This window comes from Dasypus novemcinctus, chromosome 14 (genome assembly GCF_030445035.2).
Source record: "Dasypus novemcinctus isolate mDasNov1 chromosome 14, mDasNov1.1.hap2, whole genome shotgun sequence".
Taxonomy (NCBI): Eukaryota; Metazoa; Chordata; class Mammalia; order Cingulata; family Dasypodidae; genus Dasypus; species Dasypus novemcinctus.
Window position 1 is genome coordinate 21,793,512 of NC_080686.1, and position 22,665 is coordinate 21,816,176.

At 37.8% G+C, this 22,665-nt stretch overlaps 1 long non-coding RNA gene across 1 annotated transcript in view; it reads left to right on the forward strand.

Annotated features, from left to right (window-relative positions):
- The window catches only part of LOC131273249 (uncharacterized), an 84,638-nt gene extending 64,747 nt beyond the window's left edge, over positions 1-19,891 (forward strand). Inside the window, exon 6 of the long non-coding RNA XR_009180397.2 lies at positions 18,061-19,891. This is a non-coding gene — a long non-coding RNA (uncharacterized lncRNA). The remainder of the gene's footprint in view (positions 1-18,060) is intronic.
- The last annotated feature ends 2,774 nt before the right edge of the window (positions 19,892-22,665 follow it).

Below are 22,665 nucleotides of genomic sequence, written 5' to 3' on the forward strand. Positions count from 1 at the left end.
AAAATTTGTAAAGTGCTAAGTTCTTAAAGGTGGGCTCTAATATAAAAGATGAGATTTTATCCACAAACTTTTCATACTTACATTAAAATCCATTGTTTTCTCTTGCTCTTTGAGTGGATCTTTTACCCATACATAATTTTATATTATTATGCATTGATCATTTCTAAATTATTGGTTCATCGAGTTATGCAGATTTTCCAAATTTTGACTCACTTCATCATACAACATAAAAATTATATTTGCTAATATCACTAATTATTTCATTTGAAAAGTCTCTAAATATTGGGGAGCTGGTAAGTTTATGATGGTGAATGTAAGTTTTCTAAAAGTTAATTTTTGCTGGACCTCTGACATGGTAGACAGGAGCCCAATCGCTTGAGCCACTTCCATTTCCCCAGAGATTGTCTTAATGGCATCTAACTTCATATTCAGATATGTATGAAGAGCTTGGAGAGGAGGATACAGAAAATATCAACACGGTATGCCAGCTACCTTTCTGGCCACCTTGTAAATACTCATAGCTTAGCAACTAGTAAGCATTATTTTAATTGCTTATTTAAATGTTATTTTTGAGCCACTAGACTGTACTCTTGGAAGAGAATCTATCTTGTTATCAATGACATCTTCTAAAATTAGAATTGGGCTTGGTGCATAGTGGGCATTTGATACTGCTTTGCTGAAAGAAAGAAATGAAGAAGTAAGTGATAGAGGGACGGGAAATATACTTCTTATTTATTTCTGTGGTATCTACTGCTAATAGGTTGATTATGTTAGATCTGGAAATAACAGAATTTCCTAAGTTTTTTTCTCTCTTTCACAGAATTCAGCACACTTCCAGCCAACATTGTTGCTTGATTTAGCCTGGCAATTTTTTTCGGGAGGAGGGATGTGGGCAATGATACATATTTTATAAGGCCATGATAGGATTTTATATATATGTGTGTACATATATACACGTATGTATATATTCATATATAGATCAATGAAGCATTTAACCTATACCCTATATATAATCATTACTATTGTTACTCCATCTGCCATGGTGACTGCAATAGAGAAAAAACTCAGCTCTCTCTGCTTGTAGAGCCACCTAACTTAGAAATTTCTATCTCAAACCTAGAGCTAAATAAATTAAGCAAAAAAGAAGTCATTGTAGCTCTAACCTCTTTGGGACACCAGTTCTAATTGTTATATTTCTTAAATGAAGCAGTAGCAGTGAAAAGTGTCATACTCTAGGAAACTGTACATTGATGACTATAAGGTAAAGGTTTTGGATTAAGGGACTGATATTTATATTTATAACCTTAGCTTGCCTTTTACCTTTTACTTAATAGGTTGGAACAATAGGCAGGCTCAAGAGCCAGAGCTGGGTATCCAGACCACTCAACATCCCAGAACTCTGGTGTATGAGACATAAGTATGCAAGCAACACAAGAATATGGACTTTATTTGTTTTGTTCATTGCTGCATCCTTACAACTTGTAACAGCGCTTGGTCTCTAGCCTGTTCTCAACTCGTATTTTTCGAATGAATAAATGCATCACTGTTATTTAAATTTTAATTGTTATTAAACTCTCCTACTCTAATGTCTCTAGGTTTTTATTTCAGAAAACAATATGTTCTATAACAGAGAATGCAAATTTTTTTTAGATCGAGAGAGTGGGGAAGAGAGGCAGATACAAAGAAGTTCGTGTAACCAATAAAGTATAAAAGAATGGCATTTAAATACATTTTTTAGAACCTCTGTACCAATACAAAAATTAGGTTAACGGTATTTCCTGGTAGATCTTCCACTAAACATTATAAAATAAAACCACTTCCCCTGGAAAATTAATAGACTCAGTCTCCATTACATCCTGGGTATCATGGTTTAGTCACCGCAACTACAATGGAAAAATGTGCTACTTTTATTTTCCCAGAAATTTTAAGTTTCAATTTATAATAAATGCATGCATTGGTGCATGAAACTGGGTATATGACTTTTTAGTCACATAAACTGAGTTAGTAATTAAATGATTAGTTTGTTCAATAAATAATACTTTGGTATCTAGATAGCCCATGGTACCATGCCAAGTGTTCTAACAAGTATAGTGATTAAGTAAAAATCTGTGTTATTTGTGGGATGGTTGGCCAATTTCAAAGCACTGACACAAGCATTTTTTTTCATTTACTCTTTACAATCTAGGAGGTCAGCAGGGAGGCTCTTAAATTCTCCCACCCTAGTAATTTTTAATATTTTCTCAAGCAAGTATCTCTTAGAATAATAACAAAATTAAAGCGAACAGAATTTTAAGAGAGAAATAATTCCCTTTACCCCAGTGTATTAGTAAATAACTTTAGCTTTTACATTTTATCTTTCAGACATTCATGTCTGAAGAATGATCGTATTGGTCACAGGGGATAAACCAAGAAATTATCTATTATAGAAGCAAAAAACATTATCCGAGCTAGGTAGTAGAAGTAAAATGCATTGCCAGCAAAACCAGTAAAAGTTGTAATGGTCAGTGAGACCTTGTCAAGTAACGTACAGGACCCAGGCAAAGACCTGGCAAAAGTGAGAAATCTTTTCATTCTTTTGATACAGGAAAGAGGGGAGCAAAATAAGTAAATAAGAAGGAGTAACGAGTGTGTAGCTAGTTTTACCTTAGAGAAAGTCTGGAAGGGGACTGCAAGGAGTTTCTGTGAGGTCATCTTCTACCTGTTGTTTCACATCTGATTTTGACAGGAGTCACTGTTGATTCTAAACCATGAGGCACATAGGCACATTTGCTCCCTTGTCAGCAAGGCCGTCTGATAGAAAACCTGTGGTGGTAAATGTTGGCAAACGGCAGTGCAGAAACTGGACAAACCTCTGGGGTTTGTTCCTTACTAGCAGCCAGGAAAGTTAGGCCTATCAGAAGAGTCAGAGTGGAAGTCTCAACGAGGTGCATTATAATTTTTAGGACCATGAGACAAATGTCATTTCTTATTTTGCTTCATTGTATATCATACCTAGATTCCAAGTTTTTAATAATCTTATAATTATTTAAAATGATTGCATCTTATTAGAGAAGATATTGTTCTTCATGTACTATTTCTAGTCATTTAGGAGGAGGCTTCTAATTTATATTTGATAATTTATATTCCATGAAGTGATGTTGTGAGCATCTTTATTGTACTAATGCAGTAGCAGCAGGGTTTGACATAAAAGTTGCTAAGTTGGATACAGGTGCATGTGCTTCAATAGCTTCATTTTTACTTTTAGAAATAGCTTAGTAACTTGCATCCCTTTGTAACTACTTAGATTTTGTCTTAATTATTATTACTGATTTCCCCTGTAGTGTGAATTAGCAGTTTCTGTCCTTTTCTTTCCTCTTTCTGGTCTTCCATCTTGCCCCATATGTTTCCTTACTTGTAGGACAGGGGTTCTTAACTCGGGGTCCATGAGTTTGAATTGAAATTCAAAAAAACATTATTCTTGTGGGAATGTATTGGTACAGGTGTGATATATTTATTAAATTATACATGGCATAGTGTGGACTTAGTAAGGGGTCTGTGGTTTTCATCTGACTGGCAAAGGGGTCCGTGGAACAGAAAAGGTTAAGAACCCCTGGTATAAGACATAAAATCTAGGGAGAACAACAAGGGAAAGCACCCAAAGGACTGTAATGTACGTTAAACTGTTAACCCTCTTTAATCGGGCTAGCATTCCTACCACTTCACTGAAACTACTCTTGAGAGGGTTTTGGCAATATTCTTCTTGCTAGGTTCTAAAAATGAACCCATAGTTTGCCCCTTCCCCCCAAAATAAACCCTAAACTACTCCCATTCCTCTTTCCTATCTCCACGACCAGCACCAGGTGTACCAACTACCTAAACCACAAATTTCAGATCATAGTCATTTCTACCTTCCCTCACCTCCCATATCCATTCCATGTTCAGGTCACAACTATTCTAATTACTAAAACTCTCCATCAGTCACCTGCGTTTCTCTATTCCCATGGACCCTGTCATGATGACTGCCTTGGTCAGGTCACCATCATATCACACCTGGTTTACTTGAACAGGCTCCAAACTTGGCCCCCAATTATGAGTCTTATCCTAGTTCATTCTCAGAAATCCTGCTTCTCCAATTCATCTGCCGTCTTTCTCTTTCGAGTCTCCCACGTGGGCCATCTCACGTTCACAGTGCCCTGGGTTAACCTCAGCGTTGGGGGTTGACGTTCAGGTTCCAACCCCCCGGTCCAGTGGGTGTTGAGCCATTTGTAAATAGGACCTCTGAAGATCTTATTAGGTAAGGTGTGTCCAAACTGAATGAGAGTGGACCTTAATCCCATATGGCTAAGGTCTTCGTAAGCAAAGGAAATTGGACATGGATAGAGAAGCCACAAGAGAAGCCAGAAGTCAACAAAATCTGGAAGAGAGATAATATGCCACCCAGGGCAATGCCATGTGATGGAAATGCTGACGAACTACAAAGACTGCCGACCAGCCAGAAGATACCAACCCTGAGAGGAAGAAGACATCTGTCTTCTGAAACTGTGAGCTAACAACCTCCTGGTTGTTTCGTCATCAGATACATCATTGTATGGTATTTGTTTTAGCAGCTGGGAAACTAAGACATTCAGCTGTGCCTTGCTCTTTGCCATTGGCAGAATTACTGTTGTCAAGGAAACTGCAGCTGTCAGTAATGACCCTCCTATCACAGAACCCCCGCTAGCACACCTTCTAGCACTTTCCACCCCTCCTCCAGACTGTGTATTAGAAAAAGTTCGAGATTACGAGTAAAAGCTATTTAGGGACAGAGCTTTTGGTGTTCCTGTCCCTGGCCATATAGGATCATATCCCGTGAAGACCAGGGAAGAACCCTGGAGGAGTTGGGAGACTTGAATGTGACTTGAACAAGACCGAGATATCCAAAACAATGCATTTATTGAGCAGGAAATTTGGCATATTCCTTGCAGATGTCAGCAAGGAGCCAAGGGAGAAGGAGGCCTTGGATAGTACTTGGGAAATACTACCTCTCAGAGCTAGACTGTATCTCCTGTAGAGGTGGAAACATGTATTTTGGAAACTTGGCTGTTTTCATGTTGTTTGTTTTTTTCTCTATTTTCATTTTTTTTCCCCTTAGCAATTAACAGATTTCCTTTTGAAAATGTCTGTTGGTCCCAAACGTGCAATGAGGAACCAAGGAAAAGTTTTATTTTGTTTTGCTTGTTTCTGTTGGTGGATATTATCAGGCCAAGTCATAATATTAATGTCCCCATTGATGGTGAAGGTGGGGTGGCAGCAAGAATTAAAATGAGATTTGCTAAGGGACAGTGAAACTGTAAGAGAAGAATGGAGTACATTTGTTCCACCACAGTTTGTTCAATCACAGACAGTCCTGCCTTCTATTTTATGAGAAATTAAATTTTCTGCATTTGATATTGCAGCTCATATATGGAGTTTAAGGCTTTGTCACAATGAATGTTATCCTGGGATTATTATTATTTTTCGAAGTATTGATGTTTTTAATTCCGGCTTCCATGTATGACTTTCAAATCCCATTTCTTCCTCTATTTTTTTTTTATCACCAACCTTATTATACGAACCAACACAGATTAACATGGGCAGTTGATTTTAAACTCCTGGTATTTTGGAGCGATTTTATGAACAATTCAGAGAGAGCTTTGTGTGCCATTAATCAAAAACCAAAACCGAAACCAAAACCAAAATACAGCCAAATAAGCCAACACAAACAAAAGGGAAAGAAAGTACCTCTCCAAGATGAAAGGTTTTTAACTGTCAGCGAACAGAAATATAAAACGGTCTTCACCTTCAGGTTGTCACTTTGCATTCAAACGCTCATAGCTGTTTTCGTAAGCTTGACGCCCACACCACAGGATCTTGCTCCTCTTTAATTTTCTCTAATTTGTGTAGTGAATAACCAAATACTCATAATGTAATTAGGAGATAATCAGGCTTATAATTATGTTAATTGCTGGAGACTTACATCAATCCTCCAGCAAAGTGACAGGATTTCAGGGGAACTATTAGCTTGATGAGTAAGGGAGCGAGCAGGAAGGGGGTTTGGATAAATTGATGAGCAGCTCTTACTCAGAGTCACTTCACAACACAAAGAAGACAACAGCGCCATACCTGAAAAGAGCCTTGAGGAGAGGGGCTTAGAAAACAGGGTTTTATATTCCAGCAGATGAAGCTTTTGTGGGTTTTTCTTATAAGTAGTCACATTGTCCACCTATATTTATTGTAATAAGCCTAATTCAAAGGAAACAGATAAATAGGTGAGAAAGAATCATGTGCACACAGTTATCCTTGTCTCCCACATTATTAAACAAAACAAAACACCATTACTTTCTAGATTTCTACACTAGAAGTGTCTTTTCTCCTGAAATGATACCAATCTGCAGCCAAGTATTAAGTCTGTCATAATTAGTTTCTAGATTGGCACTCACCTATTAAAAACTGCAAAGCCCCTACATTATATTGATGACTATACACCACCAGTGAAAATATTACTTAAGGCTTCCAAGTTTTCTTTAGACCTGGTGGAGCTAAGCTGTATCTTTGGGCTGTAGTTGCTTGCCTTCTTTATTGTTGCCATCAGGCTGAAAAGGCTACACGCTCCTTTCTCTTACCCATTTCTGCTAGGAGGTATGGGAGGTGAAAAAGGCTTGTGGTGTGGTTTAACTGTTATGTTTAAAAGACTTTTACCACCTCATGAGACTCTTTATACCCAAATTAAACATAAAATTAACTTAAAAAGGTTTTGTTTACTATCTGGAAATAAAGGACTAGGAGATATTCTGAGTAGTATTGACCTGAATGCTACTTACCTATTATGATTAAGAAAAACTAGAAGGCTTTCTTTTTTCAAATGTACATAGCCTCCAATGTCCAAATGTGACAAAAACAGGGCCCAAAAGCTAAATCTACCACTGCTACTCAGAGTGAATGAGCAAATGCTCATTTCCATTATAACTTATATTTTATAACCTTGGTGTCAAAATACAGTGACAAATTTGGGTTTGTAGTTCACCATATGTTTACTGCTTCTTGCCATTTGGGAAACATTGAAACTATGCAGTGTATAATTAAAGTATGAGAATGTATGAGCTAAATAAGGTGAATTATGTACCATTCACTAATTTTCTGCTACATCTTTGATTAATTGTCAATCATTAAGCAAACACAGGTTCTAGGGATTTATGGAAATTTGAGTCATTAAAAAGACCCACAAGACTAGATTTTAACTAGCTACTAGAAAAGTAAAAAGGAGAGTATATGCTGAATCCAGAACTATTTCAAAGTCAGTTGTTCCTCCAAAGGTGTCAATCAATAGGTAATTTATGTGGAAATAAGAAGATGATTCTATCATCAATAAAATAATACTCTCCAGGTACAAATATTCAAGAATAAATGAGGGATTTGAGAAAAAGCCAAACTTAGTGAAAAGGAATGACTAGGAAAGTAGATTGCTCACAGAAACTAGAAACTTTCCCTGAAACTTATTTATGGTTGGCAAATTGTCCAAAAACCTAATTAGAAAAGCTGATGTTCTTGGAAGAGATTTCAGACTAGCTCATTATATTAATTCCATAAATTTATTCTTTCAGAAATCCCCAAGTAGGCAACTAATCATACAGAGTTTCTTGCTTTTCTTATTCCTTAATTTCAACTTTTGGCATTGGCTAGAATTTTAGTCTTATTGCTCATAGAAGTAATTGAGCCAGAAAAATTTATTTAGCTTCTAAACCATCATTTCAAATCAGAAGCAGATTTAAAGATAATTCAGTTAACATTCTCCTGTGATTTCTCATCAATATAAAAATGTGGATTTCTTTTCCAAACCCTTTTCGTTTATATAATGAGAAGGCATTTATGATTGCATAGTTATGTAAGGAGCAAAGGATGTTAGTCCTAAAAACTGTACTCTTGAAGAATGAAGTTGGCTTTATGAACTTTTTTTTAATCTCTCTCAAGGTCATGGCACAAAAGAAGTGCCAATGCAAGAGGTCAGAGTGATTGTGTTCAAACATACGATTAATAACTTGCATAAATTCTAATTACATTTCAGTAAATATACTATATACTAAATATTGCTAACTATTCTGCATGAGGTAGATGGGGTATGGTATCTCCTATATTGGACGTGCACATTTTGGCCAATTAGTATTTCATAAAATGTCATACATGAAATGGAAAAGAAATTTTAAAAAAATTTGGCTTTCATATTTCTTCCTCTTCCATACCAATTTGATTTTTTCTATATTCCAATTTCTTCTACAACAACAAATTTGGGTTTATGCTGATTTCCCCCAATTGTATTCAGGTTTCTATTAACTCTGTAGCAAGATTTTAGCTTATCCCACTTAATGCTGATTTATTTTCTTACTTGTTAAAATATTTCAAATGAGTGATTGATGCAGTGGAGAGTAGCTAAAACCTGCATTTAAAGTTTAAAGATTATGGGGCCCAGACATCCTGAGAGTATTAAAAAATTGAAAGAAAGTGGCTAGACATGAACACTGAAATTACTTTACTTAAGAACTAGTATTTGTCAAAATCAAGCTTATAGGTCTGGACAGGGACATTCAAAACGTGTTTTCAAAGTAAATATTCAAGCCATGTAACCTGAAATCCTCTGTGAAAACTCCAAGAAGAAATGCCTGAAGGTATGACTGAATTATTTAAGTCTCATTCCTTTTGAAGTTTAATTTGTATCCCTGAATGTAATTAATAGTCAAAAAGATATTGGGAGTTAAAAATGGATGTACGCCATTTATATAAGAAGAGCGAATCAAGTCATATGTGCGTATACTAAAATGAAAGCTCACCTTATATGATTTATACTTAAAAAACACTAAAAGAAATGAGAGAAATTAAATGATGGTTTTTTACATGTTCAATATGATAATGATTTATTCTGGTAAGAGATGGCTCCAAGGTTACTTAAAAGGATTGTTGAAGGGAAAAGAATGGCCCCTTATCAGCCTTTTTTATTGGGGATAGAATAAGAGTCAAATATGTGGTTTCCAATCACTGAGTAGAAACAACTTTCAAGAAAAGAATGCAGAAATACTACAACAAACTTCTGAGGAGGTTTAGATACACTTCTCTTTGGGGAATTTTAAGAGTAATATAAGCATAGAATTGTAGCTAAAAGTTTGTCTTGAAGTAAATCTTTAAAAATTTGATCAAAGGGGCATGTTAGCTTAGAGAGAAAAATCTCTATTTGCCATATGGTCATGAAGGTGAAGATATTGAGAAATGAGATGGAAAAAAATTAGATTTTAAAAATTATACATAGTAATATAAGTTCATAGTCAATGCTATTCAGAAGCTCTTAAATCTTAGATGAAGGAATGTTAACTACAAAGAAGGCATGTAAAACTAAAACAAAAATCCAAAACGGAATTTAAGCAAAAAATACACCAAAAGATCGAAATGAATCTCAAGCCTGAAAACTGCACAAAAATGCTCATGTTAATCAATTTAATAGAGTATTTTATTTCACAAAAAAGTTCAGAATATACCATTGCAGAAGCGCTTTAGAACTGTGGAAAGAGTAACCTCTCCTTTTCAAAAGTCTGTGGTATAAAATAATATACCAATTATAATTACTCATAAGGTTTTCAGGTATATTAAAACCAAATGTGTGTTGGGTTACAAGAAAGACCTTTTCACAGGGGTGAGAACAAAGGTATATTTAGGAATTATAAGACAATGGATTTTTTAAAGTCAAATTTGCTAAAGATTTCTATGTAGAGATCCTTAAGCAAGAAATAAATTAAGAAAATCACTAAATCATTGAATTATGACGACAGTTTGGGAGATATGAATTGCCAAACAAGTTTGGTCCATTTATCAGACTCCCCTTAAAGGACTGAAGAGAGAAGTCTCCATACGGTTATTCAAATGAGCACTTTAATTATTATTTTTGTTAAAGCATCAAGTTATTCCTGGCATGAGATGACAAATTCATAAAGCATTTTGATTAAGTGCACTAAAATTGTGTTTCTCCAGTTAATATATGAATGGAATTAGAATTTATTGAAGATAAAAATGTCACTTTAGATATGTGAGAATTTCTGTGGTCTCAACTGGATAGTAATATCGCAAATGGATGATAAAAGATTAAGTCCATTTTAAATAATAAGTCAGGTAATTTAGAAAGCAGTTGACTGGGTGGAAAAGTCTTTTGTTTTTTAATATTTCTGATTTTCCTATAAATGGAATAGAATATTGGTGCAAATATAATTCTAAATAACTCTTGCTTCTTGAATCTGTTTTTTACTTTTCAACAAATTGAGATTTATAAAGGTAACTCTAAATTAAGTTATCATTTTTTGGATTACTAGTAACGAAAGCATGCTTCTCTGATACCCACAGGTATCTTTTTCTTACCTGATTTTTAATATTCCTAAACAAGTTCATTTTAACCATGGCTTAATTTTTAGGTTTATGGAAGGTCTCCATGCTCTGGAGCCCGATTAAATAAAAGTTCAATACCAATAATAAATTGCTCTTAAAAAATAATTTTTAGAAGGTTTTTAGATTTACAGAAAAATTGAGACTTCCTATATATCTCACATCCAATTTCTCTATTATTAACATCTTATGTTGTTATGGTGCATTTATTACAATTAATATACCAATATTGATGTGTTATTATTTATTAAAGTCCCCCAATATCCTTTTTCTCTTCCTGGATCCTACCCAGGGTGCCACATTGCATTTAGTTGTCTTGTGTCCTTCAGTTCCTTGTGGCAGTGACACCTTCTTAGACTTTCCTTGTTTTGGGTGACCTTGACAATAGCGAGAAGTGCTTGGCAGGTATTTTTCCAGGTTGCCCACTATGGGAATTTGTTTGATGTTTTTCTCATGAATTGTCTCCTTTTGCTCTCACTTCTCATTTACCTCCAATTTCTCCTCACAGGAATCTCAGATCTATGCTGTACAAGAGCAGTTATTCAGGAGGATTCTGTGATTCCTGCGCTTCATTATAAGTCCTCTCTGAGGACAAGGAGATGTTTTCTCCTTCTGGGAGTGAATGGCTCCTGTATAACTAGCTCCTTTTAAGAGTGAGAACAACCAGCACCCATCTGCCTTGGGCACCCATCTGCATCAAATTCTGTTGTCTTTATTATAGATTTAACAGCCCCATCTGGCAGGCTCTGCTGGGAGCTGTTTTAAGACTTATGGAAGAGGAATTCAAGGTTATACAAATCCAGGTTACTCAAAGTCATAAAAGAAAATATCAAAATTGGAAGTATTTTACCTTTTTTAAAAATCACAAATCAGAAATACTTCCACTAGATGGCAAAATTTGTATCGGTGCTTCCGATATTTCCCCAAAATCCATTCCTGGCCAATGTTACAACTTTCTCCTTTCTCAGAATGTGTTGCTTTCCCAACAGTCACATTTCATATGAAGCAAAGTCCTTTGAAAGGTTAACAAGCTGACACCTAGTGGGTATTTAATAAGTGTTTACTATTGATAACTGATCGACTAGACAATGGACTATGTGTTTTTGCTCCATTTAACCTAACTATATGACACTGGGGAAGTTTTATTTAGATTGTTGGGCACTTACTATGTGAAAGGTAGTGTGCCAGGTGCTCCAGGCAAAGCAAACGTGGAGACAATTGGAGCTGCCGTAGCGCCCTCTCTGGGTGGGGGTGGGGAGTCCCCCGCATCTGTCCTTCCTCACCTGGCTCTAGGATAATGGGCTTGGCGATCATCGATCATCGTTCCTTTTCCATTTCCATTTTGGCAAGTTATTTAACCTCTCACAGCCCAGTCTCATCTTATTGTAAAAGGGAATCATGATACTATCAGAGGTTCTTGGGGACATTATACCAATCACGTAAAATAGGTCCAGAGCCATCCTAAACATATCCTCCGTAATGTCCAATTCCCCTCTTCTCCTCTCCCTCCATGCTTTCCTCAGGTCCTTAGTAGGTCCCCATTTGTTCTGTCATCTTTCCCTTCCATATTTTGGTCCCACTTCGGGCTTTTTTACAATAAATTGCATTCGTTTTTACTCTTTCATTTTCAGCCACAATCTCTTTGCTCCCACTTCCCTTGTCCTTTATTCTGATGTCGGTCTGTGTTTGCCTTTCAGGTTTTTAAAAATGCAATAAAGTCAAGCTAGTGCAGCAGACAATGTGAGCATCTAGGTTATTGGATAAATTTACTGGGCATGGCTTCCAGAGGAATTGTGAGCTTTTAGTTGATTGTTAGTGGCAGAAACCAGATTCTGAAGACATGATGTGTGGCTAAGAGAGAGGAAATGCAAGTAGATATTGCAGATTATATTTTAAAGGTTATCAGAAAAAAGGAGGAAATAAAAGTGTCAAGGGAAATTCCTAAAGGATGAGAATGTCAATGGAAGTGCTAGCCAAGATGGCAAAGTTATGCCAGACAAGAGTATTTGAAATAGAGAGAACAAGAGGGATGAAAATCAATTTCAAGGTAGAAAGAGAAAGCTAATTACTTGCTCTGGAGGTTTTCATTTAAAAATTCAATGCAGAAGTAGTGTCAATTCCCTTTTTAAAAAAATTTAAGATAATTTTTTCCTTTAATTTAAAAATATGGAGAAAAACAGAAAACTATTTTAGTTTAAAAACACAGAATAGTAATTACCCATTCCCTTCCCCTATTAGAACTCCCTCTCCTCCTCCAGAAATTCCAACTCTATTGTCATTATCATTTTATTGCCTTTAAAAATACTTTCTAGCTACTCTTTTAGTGTTCCTAAATACATGTTAGTTTTGACTGTTTTTGAATGTAACCATAATAAATATATTTATTAGTTTCTTGTTTCTCACATTCAACATCATGTTTGTGAGACTCATACATTTTATTGACTGTAGTTTTAGTTCATTCATTTTCATCGATGTATACTATTCCTTTGTTGAATACACCACAATTTATAAATTCCACTGTCAGTGGATATGCCGGCTATTTGTAGTATTTGGTATTGGAAGCAGTGTTGCCATGAAATTTCTTGAATGTGAATCCTGGCCCATAGATGCCTTTATTCTTTTAGGTTCTAGAGGTAGGTATAGAATCGATAGGACAACAGGGAATGTGAATCTTAAACTGCGCAGCCTGTTTCCCAGGGAAATTATACTGATATAGAATCTATCATCATTGTCTGAACATTTTCAGACTTTGATTTGAATTGGTATTGACCCGATTACTAATGAAGTTGAACACAGTATCATATATTCATTGGCTTTTGGATATCAGCTTTTGTGAAGTACATAGTCAAGTCTTTTGCTCATTTTTCTTTTTTGTTTCTTATTGATTTGTAGGAATTATTTATATACTCTAGATCAGTCCTTTTGCCGATTTTGTTCTGGCAAATAACTTCTTCCAGTCTGTCTCTTGTCTTTTACTCTCGATATGGTGATTTTGGTGAACAAAAGTTAAGATTAATATTTCAAAATTTACTTTAAAATTTTCTATTATTGTATATACTGCTTATGCCCATACCTTGATTTCATGAGGGCATTGTCCCATTCTATTTTCATAATCTATATAGTTTTTCTTTTCATGCTTTATATCTTTAACACATCTAGAATTTAATTTTTGTAATAATTGAAATGATGTAGGACTCTAATATAATTTGTTTGTTATGGCTTGGTAATTTTGACACTCATCACTTTTATATACATTTTATTTATTTATTTATTTACTTTTAAAAGAAGATTTATTTATTTATTTCTCTCCCTTCACCCCCGCCCCCCCCCCCCCAGTTGTCTGTTCTCTGTGTCTGTTTCCTGCATCTTCTTTGTCTGCTTCTGTTGTCAGCAGCACAGGAATCTGTGTTTCTTTTGGTTGCATCATCTTGTGTCAGCTCTCCATGTGTGTGGCGTCATTCCTGGGCAGGCTGTACTTTCTTTCATGCTGGGCGGCTCTCCTTACGGGGCACACTCCTTGTGCGTGGGGCTCCCCTACGCAGGTGACACCCCTGCGTGGCACGGCACTCCTTGTGCGCATCAGCACTGCACATGGGCCAGCTCCACACGGGTCAAGGAGGCCCGGGGTTTGAACCGTGGACCTCCCATGTGGTAGGCGGACGCCCTAACCACTGGGCCAAGTCTGCTTCCCTTATATACATTTTAGGAACACATTGTTATATTGCACAAAGTGCCTTCTGGAATTCTGATAAGATTATAAGAAATTAATAAGCTAATTGGAAGGCAATTGATATTTTAAAAATATTGAGCCTTCCAATCATAAACATGGAACATATCTCCATTTATGTCAGTCACTTTCAGTGAGTTTCAACAAGGTTTTATAATTTTCTCTGTGTCATGTCTTGCAGGTCTTTGTAAGATCCACTTGGTATTTGATATTTCATCGATGCAATAAAAATTAGGAACATTAAGTACTTTTTCTTAATTTACTCACATATTTACTTTTTTTCTTTGTACTTTTTTTTTTAAGATTTATTTTAGTTATTTCTCCCCCTGCCCCTGGTTCCCCCCGTTTCCTCCGTTGTCTGCTCTCTGTGTCCATTCGCAGTGTGTTCTTCTGCGTCTGCTTGTATTCTCCTTAGATGGCTCCAGGAACCGATCCTGGGACCTTCCAGAGTGGGAGAGAGGCAGTTACTCTCTTGTGCCACCTCATTTCCCTGTTTTGCTACATCTTATTTTCTCTCCTCTGTGTCTCTTGTTGCATCATCTTGCTGCGCCAGCTCTCCGGGTTGGCCGGCACGCCTGTGTGTGGTAGCTTGCCCGTGCTGCGTGACATTCCCACACAGGGCGGCACTCCCGTGCAAGGCAGCCCTCGCCTGTTGGCTGGCACTCCATGTGGGCAAGCTTGCTGCGTGGGTCAGCTTGCCCTCACCAGGAGGCCCTGTGCATCGAACCCTGGACCTCCTATATGGTAGATGGGAGCCCAACTGATTGAGCCACATCCATTTCCCTGCACTTCTTTTTTTTTTTTAATTTCTCTCCCCTCCCCCCCAGTTGTCTGCTCTCTGTGTCCATTCGCTGTGTGTTCTTCTGTGACCACTTTTATCCTTATCAGTGGCACCTGGAATCTGTGTTTCTTTTTGTTGCGTCATCTTGTTGTGTCAGCTCTCCGTGTGTGCAGCACCATTCTTGGGCAGGCTGCACTTTCTTTCATGCTGGGTGACTCTCTTTATGGGGCGCACTCCTCGTGCATGGGGCTCCCCTACGCAGGGGACACCCCTGTGTGGCAGGGAACTCCTTGCGCGCATCAGCACTGTGCATGGGCCAGCTCCACATGGGTCAAGGAGGCCCCGGGTTTGAACTGCAGACCTTCCATGTGGTAGGCAGACGCCTTATCCATTGGGCCAAGTCCACTTCCCTGTACCTCTTGTATTTCAGTCTTTCTATATGAAATCACTTTCTTCTGCCTAAAGTACATCTTTTAGAATTTTCCTTAGTGAGGTTCTTCAAGTGACAAACTCTCAATTTATTTCATCAGAAAATGTCCTTATTTCACAAATATTATTTAAAACTATTTTTACTGGTTCTTGAATTATTTCATTCCATTGAAGATTTGGTTCCACTGACTTGTGATTTTTATTGACAGCAATCCAGATATCATCCATCACTTTAGTTTTTTTTCTTCTTCTTCTTATTTCAAAGCCACATAGTTTGTAAGTAGCAGAGTCTGGATACAAATTTTCCGTGTTGCTCCTGGCTTCCTTTAGGTCCCCTCGGAAGCATCTGCTGCCTACTGCTTTTCCATTAGCATGACAGTCTGAGACAGGATGTCTGGAAAGGAAAGTGGTCCCTGGGACAGGGACAGGTAGTGAGAGTCAGGCTGCAGTTCGGGGGGAGAAGTAGACCATCCGGGTGGGGACAGCGCGTGGCAGACTGTGCTGGAAAGCAAGTGGCCTTCTGGCATGCTGGGGGAGTGCCGGTACTGGGCCAAGCTCCGCCATGTTGTCCTGGGGGCTGCTCGGTTTGGTCAGCCCCTGGGTGAATGGTGGCAGGGCAGCCACAGGCAGCCCAAGGGGCAGGCAGCTCCCAGACAGGGGGTACAGGCCCATGAGCTGGGCCTGGCGATGGAGAAGCCAGGCTCAGAGACGGAGAGGCAGAAGAGCTGGGGTTAGCCTAGAGTTGGCACTGGGTGTCCTGGGGCTTTATCCATTACATTTGGCTGCTACCATATAGGAGGATAAAAGTGCAGCCTGATCAGGCGTGGCACTGAACACACGGAGAGCTGATGCAGCAAGATGATGCAACAAAAAGAGAATCAGATTCCCGGTGCTGCCTGACAAGAATGCAAGCAGACACAGAATTCATCCCACACAGAGAATGGACACAAAGAGCAACAGTGGGGCTGGGGTGGGGAGGGGTGGTGGTGGTGGGGCGGGGGGAAGGAGGATGGGAGAGAAATAAATAAAATAAATCTTTAAAAAAATCCAGTTTAGTATCAGCTTAGTGTAAGAATCTACGGATTGGCATTTTTCATCAATTAAGAAAGATGCTCATTCCTTATCTTTTAAAATATTTCCTTAATCCCATCCCCCACCTCTCTTTCTTTTTCTCTCTCTTTGCCTTGTCTACTCCTTTTCCTCCTCCTCCTCTCCTTGCTCCTCCACCTTTTTCTTCTCCTCATGGAACTGTAATTAAAGTATGTTAAGAGAGATATTCTGTGTTCGTGGATTGGAAGATTCAATATGGTTAAGATGTTAATGCTTTCCAAAATAATCTGTAGATTCACTGCAATCCCAATCAATATCCGAGCAAGCTATTTTGTGTATATTGACAACCTGATTCTAAAGTTTACACAGAAATGCACAAGATTAAGAATTGCCGATATGATACTTAAGAAGTATAACAAAGTTGGAGGACGCAACTTTTAAGATTTATCATCAAGCTAGGGCCACCAAGTTAGCATTGTACTGGCTAGAGAATAGACACATAGTTTAATGGAAGAGACTAGAGAGCCAGAAATAAATTCACACAAATACAGTCAGCATTAATCCTTGACCTGTTTCAAATCTTGTGTTCACAGAGGAGCTAGATTATTTGAAAACCTAAATCACATAACTGAGCTGCTAGCAGCCCTCCCGAAGCTGCCTGTTGATCTTGGGATGAAGACTAAATAACTATATTTTAATGATATAAATGTACTTTTTGGTAAACTTTAGAAAAATTCTTCTTTGGAGTATACTCCACTACCACCTAAAATATATCTTTTTTTTCACAATGTGATACCATGCAGATGGCTTTTCCAAACCAATAATGCCAGATTGTTGGAAAGAAAGTCATGACAATACATTCAAAGTAACCGTTTGTCACTGTTGTTCTTACAAAGCATTCAGTTAATTTGCTGGTGACCACCAACAAATGTAGAATTTCTGGACTCTTGGGAATATCTCTGAATCTTAGGCCAAAATGTTCTTTCTGTTTTTGCTATGCACAATCCTAATACATAAGAATTCTGGAATAACATTTCTTCCATTCATTAACAGACTTGGAAATAAAGACAACTAATTTGGTTTTTTCCCCACTTTCCCTTTCTTTTCTTTTCTTTTTTTTTTTAAGATTTATTTATTTATTTATCCACTTTCCTTTTCATTATCATTGATTCCTTTTATTACGAGAGCTTAGTGTAATAGAAGGATCACTTAATTTAAGGTCAAATGTCCTAGGTTTTAGATTTCTATTCATTAAACTTCACTATCTATCCTATCTTCTTCATAGGGTATTATAAAGATAAAATGAAACAAAGAGGTATTTTAAAATGAGTAAAAATAAATAGCATTTGAATACAGGTATTATTTTAAAGGGAAAAAAGATATTTTTTAATTTCCACAATGTTGAAGAACTTAAAGATTTCAAAAATCTTTCAGTTGTTCTGGAAACCTTAGATGACAGGTATAGTAGAAAATTCTGCATCTAGTAATGAATATTTATAAAACAATTCATAGGATGTCTATTTCCTGCTGCATTCCTTTAATTTTTTGTAGTTATTTTTACTTTTTTTTTTTCAGGTGAATGTTCTTTTCTATGCCTTCCCCTTCTACCAACCAACACACATTTATCCACAAATACGCTTTTTTTTTTTTTCCTTAATAGGGACCTACCATTTAGAAGGATGTGAAGAGTGGGACCAATTGTGGCTAGAATTGTGAGAGAAGGAACTGCAGAGAGAAGTGGTGAGACCTGAAAATTTCAATAAATATAGACAAGTCAATTTTGCAGGTAACATTTTCAACATATAAGAAAGAAGATAACAATTTTTGGTATTATATAGCAAAACAAGCAAGAAGATATTCTGCTGTGTGCTGAAATGAGGGAACATATTTAAATAAACGATCAATAAATCTCACTCTACTTTACCATCATAGTTTACACAGGTTTGCAAAGTTATTTTAAGACTTTCTTCATTGTTTCTGATTTGAAAAGTACTATTCAAAGCATGCAACCTTTTAAAAAAATTAAAAAGTTTGCAAAAAAAAAAAATCAATGCTGTACTTTTCTAGATAAAGATCAAGTTGCTATTGTCATTTCTTTGTCAGCTTACTAGGTTGTAGTCTTTGACTCATTGTTAAATAGTGATGCAGAGTCTCCTGAGTGATGTGAAGGTCTCCTTTTTAATTCCTAAAGATATTGAGAGAACCTAAGGAAATTTTAGTTATGGAAAGTGTTGCCAAGTTCAGGTTCTTTTTGAGTGTAATATAGCTAACTCTACAGGATTTATCCACATTGCTGTGAATTCTGGGAAATGAATGGGACAACAGTAGAGAATAAAAGACCTGAGAAAATAATACAGATTTTGGTAAGCTGTGAATTTATTTTAAGATTGTAATAAAAGTAAGACCGAATCACTATATTTCAGACTTGGGTAAGAATATAGGATTTAGATTTAGCAGACCAGGGTTTGAATTCCAGCTCTGTCACTTTATCTCTGTGTCCTTGGAAAATAACTTAATCTGTTTGGGTCTCAGTGCTTTCATTTACAAAATGAGAAAAAGAAGAGATAATATCTCACTGGGTGTTTCTGAAGACTAAATGAGGTAATGTATGTAAAGAGTTTAGTACAGTACCTGTCCCACATAGGGTGTTTAATAGATGGTGACTGCTCTGCTGCTGGTGTGAAAATAATTTGGGTTATGAAATCTACCACTGAATGAGATTATTTTAGGCCATGTCAAAATTAATTTCAAAATTCATTTGTAAGGATAAAATGAAAAGAAACTGTCTCTATTTGGTAGAAAATAGACTACAAACCTACAGGAATTAAAAAAGTGAGTTAAGAATCTCAAAAGAGACCTGTGTGTACATGAAAACCTTAGCATGTGATTAAGATGGCGTTTTAAATCAGTGAAAAAATGGTGAAATCATTTTCTAAATGGTATTGGGTTAATTGGTGATTCAATGAGAAAAAAGATAGCCAGTCCCTATTTTACACCATCCACAAAAATAAAATCCTAACAAATTAAATATTTAAGTATAAAGAAATAAAAAAAAGTACAATAAATTATAATATACAGTTTTTATAATTGTAGGATAGGGAAAGTTTTTTTAAACTAGATGTGAAATTCAAACAGAAAACTAATACATGTGACTGCTGTACCAAAGAAAGATACCATGTGTAAACTTAAAAGATAAATGAGGATGTAGGAACAATATTTTCTATATTTTTATATGATAAAAAGCTAATATTGTGATATATAAAGAGTTGATAAGAATCAATTATGAACATTTGATAGAAAAATCAGCAAAGGATATGCAAGATAATTTATAAAAGAAATTCCAAGATGACTTGAAATGTAATTTTCTTACTATAATTATTATTATTATTTTTTAGAGATTTATTTTTTATTTATTTAATCCCCTCCCCTCCCCCGGTTGTCTGTTTTCTGTGTCTTTTTGCTGCATCTTGTTTCTTTGTCTGCTTCTGTTGTCGTCAGCAGCACGGGAAGTGTGTGCGGCGCCATTCCTGGGCAGGCTGCACTTTCTTTCGCGCTGGGCGGCTCTCCTCACGGGGGCACTCCTTGCGCATGGGGCTCCCCTACGCGGGGGACACCCCTGCGTGGCACGGCACTCCTTGCGCGCATCAGCACTGCACACGGGCCAGCTCCACACGGGTCAAGGAAGCCCGGGGTTTGAACCACAGACCTCCCATGTGGTAGATGGACGCCCTAACCACTGGGCCAAAGTCCGTTTCCCTGATTATTTAGTTTAATTGGATCAACTTGCATTTCCTTAAAGACTAAGAAGCGCACACGAACAAATGATTCTCAAACATTCCCACCAATGTGTGACAAAAGAGTCTAGTAATCTACTTTAAGTATACTTATCCACATCTTATGGATGAGGAATTGAATCCCAAATGGTTGTAATTTGTCTAACATCAGACAAGTATATGATATAGTCAGGATTTGTCTCAGGCAATCTACCAGAGTCAATATCCTTATTTTTAATTATTGTACTATTTATCCTATATCTTTCTATAACCTGTAGTTCATAAAAGTTCATGTTTGAATGGTTTTAGCACTATTCATTACTAGAAATTCATTTTGCTTCTTTTTAGAAAATGTGCCACTTTTCATCATTTTCAGTTTTCTACAGATATTATTATTACCCATTATTTATTAGAAACAGTAAGCAAGTCATTTAATAATATGTTCTGAACATTTCAATAGTTAATGTTTGTGCAAATTTATTTGTAATGTCAAACCCTGGGCCTCCTTGACCCATGTGGAGCTGGCCCATGCACAGTGCTGATGAGCGCAAGGAGTGCCCTGCCACACAGGGGTGTCCCCTGCGTAGGGGAGTTCCACGCACAAGGAGTGCGCCCTATAAGCCGCACACATGGAGATCGGACACAACAAGATGACGCAACAAAAAGAAACACAGATTCCTGGTGCCACTGATAAGGATAGAAGTGGTCACAGAAGAGCACACAGCCAATGGACACAGAGAGAAGACAACTGGGGAGAGGGGAGGAGGGCGGGAAGGGAGAGAAATAAATAAATAAATCTTTAAAAAAAAGAAGGAGAGCAATGAACAGGGCAAATATTTGCTTTCAAGGAGTTTACTTGCGATGAACAACGATAAAAAATTTAAAGATAAAGTAATAAGAAAGTTTCAGACACTAATGTCATGTTGCATTCCTTCCTAGGAAATAAGATTGCAAGGTCATTTTGTGAATGTGGGTAGATGGATGTAGGACTGAGGTCTCTAGGGATAGTTAAGAATGATTCCAATGGGAGTTATTTGATATGAATGATAGGATTTCCAAGAAATAATGGGAGGTCTACATGATGTTCATGATATGTGGATTTCTGTGAGGAAATAATGTACCTATTAACTTGATTAATCCTTCACAGAGCCAGTTTTTTTTCTTTTTTTGATTTTCCCTATTGTGTTTTAGTGTTTCTATTTCATGATTCCTCTTATTTTTATTATTTTCTTCTTTCTTCTTTCTTTGGTCTTTATTTTCTGTTCTTTTATGAAAATGAATCTTGGGATATTGGTTTACAGTCTTTCTTTTTTAATATATGCACTGGAAGGCTTACAATTTCCTCAAAGAATGTTATATACTTTTCACAAATGTTGATATGAGATATATCCATTATCATTCAGTTAAAAATATATTCTGATTCTTATAATTTCTTCTTTGACTTGTGTGCTATTTAAATGTTAGCTCCTTGGAAGCAGATGTAGCTCAGTGGTTGAATGCCTGCTCCCTACGTATGGTTCAAGCCCTGGTACATTGTTGCTGCCTCCCTCCACCCCTTCCCCCAGCCTTTGTTATCTCCTTCCTCCAGCCGTTGCTGTCCTTCCCGCCAGTCCCGCCCACATTGCCAACATATAATCTGCCTTCTCCCTTAGCCACTGCTTACCTCATAGCTGCCTGCCCAGTTCCGCCTATCCATTATCACCCCTAGCCAGCCCGCCCTAGCTCCAACCCCTCCCTCTACCCAACCCTATATAGCTAAGTGTACTTCCTCAATAAATTGGACTTGCGCATAGACCTTGTCTCCGTGGTTTCTTCCATCTGACCGCGCGTCCCCTCCAAGCCTTGAGCCGCCCGTTGCCGCCCCGGTCAGGCCGTGGCGTAGGCCCGACCCCCGGCAGCGATCCGCCGGCTGTACTCCAGCGGCAGAAGAAGTCCCCACAACAATTGGCGCCCGGAACAGGGACTCCGCTCCCTTCTGTATGCGGTGGAGCGACATCTTCGCGTTCCTGTTTGGCCGGCCAGCTGCTCGACCTCCCGCACAGGACCCATCGCCGTCCTCCCGTGCCGCCGCTCAAGGTAGGGACTCTCCGGCGCTGTTCCCTCCCTCTTCGCCATCCCAGCCCACCCGTGAACCTAATCCGGCCCTCAGCGACAGCGAGTCTACCCCCCTCCTAAACCCTCTGTCACAATGGGAGCCTCTCTCTTGTCCCGCCAAGTCCCTCAAGTACGTTTACTCGCGGCCCTTTTAGAAACTCACCACGTGAAGGTCTCTCTCCGTCAACTACAGCGGTATTGGGACCTTCTCCTACCCTTTAACCCTTGGCTCGTCACCTGTGCTCTCTGGAGCCCAGAGACTTATGAACATTTAATTCAGCGGGTAACGTCCGCTATGGAGCACGAACGCAAGCAGTTTCCCCCTGGCCTTATCCCGGCTCTCGTCGCTATCCGCGCCTGTCTCCAAGGCGTGCCCTCCCCTGCCTCCGCTCTCGCCT